Source organism: Pollicipes pollicipes, unplaced genomic scaffold (genome assembly GCF_011947565.3).
Source record: "Pollicipes pollicipes isolate AB1234 unplaced genomic scaffold, Ppol_2.1 Scaffold_4740;HRSCAF=5597_pilon_pilon_pilon, whole genome shotgun sequence".
Taxonomy (NCBI): Eukaryota; Metazoa; Arthropoda; class Thecostraca; order Pollicipedomorpha; family Pollicipedidae; genus Pollicipes; species Pollicipes pollicipes.
The window spans coordinates 43478615-43486105 of record NW_023596545.1 but is presented as its reverse complement, the minus strand read 5'-3'; the positions used below and the strand labels follow the sequence as shown (position 1 = coordinate 43486105).

The 7491-nt window shown below is 55.4% G+C and overlaps 1 pseudogene; it reads right to left on the bottom strand.

Moving 5' to 3' along the window:
* Window positions 1–663: 663 nt before the first annotated feature.
* Window positions 664–7491, bottom strand: part of LOC119098426 (5'-3' exoribonuclease 1-like) — a 61833-nt pseudogene continuing 55005 nt past the window's right edge.

Below are 7491 nucleotides of genomic sequence, written 5' to 3'. Positions count from 1 at the left end.
CCACAGCAACCGGTGCGAACAGGCACCGCGCCGGCCATTGCACCACTGCGCGCGCGATTCCCGCTCCGAAAACAGAGCCACCTCCCTGCGGCAGGCGCCATCCGTTCGATACTCCCGCCACCAGCGAGGCATCGCCCCCCCCCCCCCCCCCCCCCGCCGTCCGCATTCCCGGCGAACGCTGGACTGACGCCAGCTTTGTGCCGGGCTAAAAACGAACTAACGTCGCAGCACAGGTTTAAAACTTGCAGGCTAGCCGGTTCTTTCTCGGCCCCCGTCTGAAGAGGCGGCCTCTGCCGACCGCTTTGGCTGGCCTGGAGTCGGCGCCGGCCTCGACCTCAGCGGCGGAGCCAGTGTCGGCGACCGCCTCCGCGCGCGCGCCTTCAGCGTCCGCCGGCGGCGGCTGGACTGGCGCTGGACCGGCCGCCTTCCTTGGCGTGCCCTTCTTGGTCACCTGCATAGGCACGAAGGACTGAGCGGCAGCCGGCGCGCCGCCGCCGTTCGCTACGGCCAGCGGGCCGCGGCGGGACCGAGCCGCCTGCCCGCCCGGCGGCGGCGGCCCCTGCTGAGGGCCCTGCTGCCGGCGGCCGCGACCGGCCGGCGCCAGCGCCGAGCGCTGCGGCGGCGGCGCGGCGCGGCCGGCCGGCGACAGCATGCGAAGCACACTGTGCGTAATGTCGCCTGAGGCTGGCGGCGGCAGCGGCGGCCGTGCAGCCGGCGGCAGAGTGGCACGCACCGGCGCCCGGAACAGGCTGAGCAGGTCGGCTCCTGCGGGGCGGACGGCGCGTCACCGTCATCGTCGGTACACGGGACTCCGGCGGGCAGCCAGCACACGGCTGCGGCCCGACCGACCACCGGTAACAGCACACAGATGACTCGCAGCGGCACGAACGAGCTGACGGCCAGTATTCGGGATTATCCACTACAAAGCACGTGCATCAACAAGCATGCCTGGTGCTTCCAGGCCACCCCCGGCTCCGGTCAACACTATTTACATGCCATTTTCAATTCCAATCGTAGCTCGTCATGCAGCGTGCCATGAAAATAGTCGCCAGAGGGCCTCGATATTGCGGCAATAACCCACCACGTAATGGCGAGCGGGAACACAGAGCGCACTTAACTGCCGCAATAACGGGTCGAATATTAAAGCGGCGCGGTCAAAGCTCGTCAGCGGCCGCCCACGGCCCGGCGTCAGGCCATGTGGCGCGTCACCCACCGTTCTTCTCCGGACGGCGGGCGACCTTGGTGGGAGCGGGGGGCGGGGGCGCGGTGCCCGGCGCCCCGCCCAGGTGGGCCAGCGCTGCCGCCGCCGCCAGCGCCGCCGCCTGGAGGCAGTCGAAGGCGCGGGATCGTCAGGGGCCATCGCCGACCACAAGAGAGCAGCCCGCCGCCGCTCAGACAGGTCGGCGCACCGCCAGCACACCTCGTGCACGACCTGGTGCACGCCGAGGAGCGTTGCCCCACTCCATTGTCGTCTCACCTGCGACTGGCCCGCTCGGAAAACGTGAGGAAAGTCTGACCACGCGAAACATGCTCCCAGGGCACCACCGACGGACACCAGCGTTCGCACTCCCCCACGCTGGGTATGAGAATACGGGGCTTTGAAAGAAGTGCGAGCCAACACAAACACGAACATGCGCCATCGATGTTCCCCACGGAACTGCGTCATGAAGTTCCCAAAGGCGGACGCAAGCGACCAAAACTTCACGAATTAAAATCAGTCCACATGTCACGAATGCTTTAAATGACCGCCATGCTGACACGCCGACACAAGTTCTAACGCAGGTGTTGGTGACAGGGTAACCAACAGTCTACAATAATCTACGGGGCAGAACCGGCATCCAGCCAGCACAGCAGGGAGATGTGCTTTCAAGTCTCAGTGCGCTCTCCCATGCGCGATGTCCAGAGCCCCCAACACAATCATTACTCCCAGCGGTGGGGCGCGCTATCTTGTTCATGATCTGACGAGGTGCGTGTCTGCAGAAGACGGTCCCCACCCGCGCCGCTCCCGACGAGCGCCGCGGCCGTAACCGGGCGGCGTACGCGGCGGGGAACTCACCTGGTCTCGGCTGGGGGCGACGTCGCCCTGGAGACTGGCTCCCGACGGCAGCTGCACTGTGGCCACGAACCGGCCGCCGCCGGCCGCCGCGTACGAGTAGCGGGGTACGCCTGCGATGGCAGGAGGGGTCAGGGCCGCGCACAGGCACGCCGCACGGCGACCGACGACTGGCGGCCGGGACAGAGTCGGGCCACACAGTTGGGCGGAACGTCTGCACGGTATGCGTGCCCCTTTGACAACAGCTGACTGCACAGATGACAAAACAGTTCGGAGTGAAACTCATCGGTTATTCATCGGTTATTCGGATAGTTTGAGCCACAACACCCAAGTTTCGTCAAATTTAGAACCGAATTTCATGAATTTTTGATCAGATAAGTACCAATGGATTTTGTGGCTGCTGCATATTGAAAAAGGCTACCGCAAATATCGCAATAGTTGTCTGTTATGCCTCAGTTTTACCTTTAACGACCCCTGACCAGTTACTTTAAAGGAATACAAGGAAAACCACAAGCTTCTACGGCTCTATCACTAACGCATACGGCCCGAATACAGGAAACGGGCGCATCCGGGTGCCCTGGTAGCGTAAGAAATGTACCATCGAACAGAGATGGAGAAACCGTGACAAAGCAGTACTCCAAAAACGTTCCCATCAGTTTAAGGAAGGAAGACAGGGCGGTCACGCAACACGCATCATTCATACGTACGTGAAATCAATTGAACAGGCATCGCGCATCGCCTATCATTTAAACATGCAGACGATTTAAATTAAACAAGCGGAATTGCTCATTCCTCTTAGAGCTCAAAGCCATCTACAGAGCACGGTACTATCCAGACAGGAAAATAAGTGAATTCATTCTTATAGGGAGTCGGCGATCAGACCTTAACGTACAGGGCTCATCATGGCCGATTATGCGGATGTGATTAGTGCCTTGACGTGCGACGCATGCTAGCTTAAAATCGGTTACATGTATGAGTGCTGTCAGACGCGTGCTGTGCGATGCCTCTTTAGCTGAAATCGTTTGCATGTGTAAGAGATGCATGATGCGTGATGCCTGTCTACTTAAATTTGCCTGCGTGTACAGGTATTCTTTGGGTACTTTAATTCTTAGTTGGATTTACACTGCATCGTAGAAATGGCTGGCGATTGCTCCGTGTATAATGCACTAAATGTTGGTTAACTTAAAAAACGTGGTTCGCAGCCGCAAAAAAAACGAAAAATCGAGTAGGATCGGCCGGCAGTATTGAATATATTACTGATTTTCGTTTCGATAAAAGCATGTAGCCGAAAAACCCATACATCTATTTGTCCATCCTCATGGTTGTTCTACGACAAATGCTAATAGCACGATCTTATTTAAAGTAAGATGATAGCATTTGATGGTGTCGGTCCGACACACGGCTTTATTCCGAAAAGTCCTGTTTGTTCTGTTGATGGCAATCCTGACGACGTCTCGCAACGAAATATACCGACTCGTTCCCTCCGCTTTATTCTCCTACGAGCGTACGCTGCCTAGTTCACCCCAAGATGATGCCTAGTTTACCCTTCAGATCTCGTCGCCTCGGTAAAAATGCCAGTCAGATATCAAGAGTTTCCGGGAGAGAAAAAAAAAACTTTGAGGTGAACAGATGCCGGGCAGTGCGGGACGGCCTCAGATGCCCTCCGGTGGGCTAAAACTACCGGGTAGCGCGGGATGGCTTCAGATGGTCCCCCTCGGACTTGAGCTGCCGGACAGTGCGCAATGACAGCAAATGCTTGCCCACAGACTGAACCAGCCGGGCAGTGCGAGATGACAGCAGATGCTCGCACAGACTTAAGCGCCTGGCAGTGCGGGATGGCTTCAGATGCTCCTCGCCCTTGGACTTAAGCTGCCGGGCAGTGCGAGATGGCTTCAGATGCTCCTCGCCCTTGGACTTAAGCTGCCGGGCAGTGCGGGATGGCTTCAGATGCTCCTCGCCCTTGGACTTTAGCTGCCGGGCAGTGCGGTATGATTGCAGATGCTCGCCCGTGGGCTGAAACAGCCGGGCAGTGCGGGATGGCTTCAGATGCTCCTCGCCCTCGGACTTTAGCTGCCGGGCAGTGCGGGATGATTGCAGATGCTCGCCCGTGGGCTGAAACAGCCGGGCAGTGCGGGATGGCTTCAGATGCTCCTCGCCCTTGGACTTTAGCTGCCGGGCAGTGCGGGATGATTGCAGATGCTCGCCCGTGGGCTGAAACAGCCGGGCAGTGCGGGATGGCTTCAGATGCTCCTCGCCCTCGGACTTTAGCTGCCGGGCAGTGCGGGATGATGGTAGATGCTCGCTCTTGGACTTAAGATGCCGGGCAGTGCGGAATGGCCTCAGATGCTCGTCCACAGGCTGCATCTGCTACCAGGTGACCCTTCTCTTGGGAAAGAGTGGAAGGTGCGTTTTGTTGTCTGCAAAAGCGGTTTAGTACACGCCAGCCCTGCGAACTCCTGGGCCAAGAGCGAAGCCCACCAGCGGTTTTTCGATGCATCATGGGTACCAGTCCGCTTCCAAAAGCGATGTCATGCCACTCGTAGGATCCGATGACTAACAAGCAGGCTCGTTAGGTCTAATGAGGCTCCTTCTGCCTCGCGAAATGTCCTGATTGTTCCGCTTCTGTCCCACCGTTGGCCATGGGAGGGGTCAATGCTGGCTTCGAAAGACAAAGCCCAAAACGTGTCCTGATTTTCGAAACTCATCGCACTTAGCTTGCTTTCACCTGAAAGTGTTCGAAAACAAATGCATCATAGCAACAGTAGCTTAGTTCTTCTTCAAAATACAGAAATGTGCCATTCTCACCCAAATGTGGCCATGGGCCGGTTGCACCCCGATGGACCCGTCCTTGCACTCAATTGATATCTGACACCAAACTGGCTTACAGAAACCATCGCATCAAGGACATCACATATTCATGATGGGCAGATATCCCGCCGCGTTCAAAGACGTCACATCGACGCAGCAGACAACTCCTAAATGAGTGCCACTGACATAACGCAGTCGAAAACATGAGTATATATCTCAGCACGCTCGCCAAGAACACATGAGCCGACAGGATTTTGACACAGTGCGCGTGCTATCGCGGATACATAGCCGTAGGTTTTGTCGCGAAATGGACGAACGCAGCAAAAACACTGTGCGCCCAATCCCAGTCACATCAAAATAAGACCACCGGCGATAAGCGCTTAAAAAACTAAGTGTGTAACACACGTGTAACACCTGACATCCCTACTGAAGCCCGTTATCAGCCAGCGGGCAACCAGCTAAGCCGCGCCAGGCGCCCCGTGTGGCCGTACATTGTCAGATCTCCGATATTTCACCAAGGTGAAATATTTTTCACTCAAAATTTAACCAAGCACGATGCTGCCAGTGGCCGAGTTTTTCACTGGCGCCGCGATACTAGCGGCGCATCGCCGACAGGACGGCACGCTGCCCGTGACAGTTCCGTCGCCATCTCACTCGTCGTCGGCCCCGGCGGCGCCAGCACAACCGCAGGCACCGGCACCGGCTGGACTCCAGCGCCGCAAACTCCGGCTGAATGGCCCCGGGCTCCGTAGCATCGGCGACTCTGACAGCCTCGTCAGCCACAGGCGTCGCCGTATCGACCAACAATATGATATTTCAGTGGTGCGCTGGTGGTAATGGATCCTCGGGCAGGTGCGCGGGGCCTTCCGCCGGCGGGCCGGCCTCGTCCCGCCCCGCTCATCATCACCACCGGCCAATGGCCAGTTCCGTGCTCTGGACAGCAGAATGCTTGCGCGGTCTCGATCGGGCGGTGGTTTTGATGCGGCTGTCATTCCGAACGGAAACGAACACAGTTAGGGAGGGTGTGACGAGGTTACTTGAACATCGCTTGTCAACTTAAAAATCCACCGTGTGGTAGAAAAGTTCGTTACCATTTTGATGGTTATTTGTCCACACAACTTGCCACCAAAGCTCCGCCCTACGAAGCGATGCACAAAGACGCTCTACACTCCGGAGGCATAAAAGACAAGTTTTTTTAAACTTAACAGCCGACCGGCCAACGTTGAAGAAAGGCGCGCTATCCCAGTTTTAGCACATCATCACGACTCTCAATCGGATTGGGGTTGTTGGTAGGTCGAATCCAATTTTTTCCAGAATGAAGACAACTGTTGTGTTGACCGATGCTAGCGTTTCCTTTGCGAACCCCGTCTCCCGTGGCGACAGCGTTGCAAACATACCCCCCCCCCCCCCCCCGTCAGAGGTAACGAACATCAAAACATCAAGAGAACGGAACATCAAGAGGACAACAACAATAGATCACTTTGACGATCAGGATGATAAAGCAGCTCGAAACATGCATCGTCAGATCACAGTACCGTCTTCCAGTCATGTTTTCGTTTATTCCTCTCGTGCCCATGTTGTTCCCATGCTGTATTGAAGCTGTTTAAGTCCGACTCTTTTCGGCAGTTTTAGGGCTAATCTTTGCAGGACTTAGAGGGCTTCGTCAGAAATGTGCGGAGATAGATAGCTTTTGACGTGGATTCCGACAAACTTCATTAAACGACTCTGGGAAGCTGCTTTACCAACATCATAGTTTTAGGCACTGTTTTCCACCACCTCCACCACCCACCTTTGAAGCCCAATAATTCTCTCAGCTCGTGCCATTCCAGAGGAGAGTTGCATTCACGCGTCGCCCAGCTACCTGCAAACATTCCCCCAGTCCATCGCGCCCAAAATAACCTGTACAACGCAGTTATGGAAATGCAGAACGTATTTCCCATCCATTTTTTCTGAGACGGCCTGATATCAAACGATCTTTCCGCCAAGAACGAACTGGCCGGATCAATCATAAAACACACGCAACATACGACTGAAAAATATACCTACCATGTAATAAACATACTCACGATAAAGTAAGCAAAGAACTTGAATGGACCGGAGCTGAGCCCGATTTTTCATAGTGACCGATGAGGACAAAAGAAAAAGATGCACCCAACGGTAAGCCAATACCCACACGTCCATTCTTCTCCCAAAAACACTTCACAAAAATATGAACACAAATCCATGACAAGCTCAAGGAGGGATTTGAAATGCTTAACAGGTGCATTCCTATCAATTAAGTAGCACTCGAGAGCAAGGCTCTGACGCAACTGGTTTCTTGCGAAAGAACCGATGATCCCGTGTTGCAAGGCAACCAGTTTCTTCCTATCAAGAATCGCTCTCACGCCAACTTTTCTTGACTTTTTGAACAAAAACAATCACAACATGTGTTTTACGATGAAAGAAGTCTTAGCCAGCAAGAATCCCTTGTAAGACATTCTCGCGCATAGGGAAGGTGGTCGCCTACACATTTCAGTCTCCCGAAAACCTGTTTTTAGCGGCCCGGACACGATTCTGTCCGCTGTTATCCCAGTTCTTTAGGCTGTCTGCCACATGCTAATCTATCTCTAGTGCACATCATCTTATCTTCA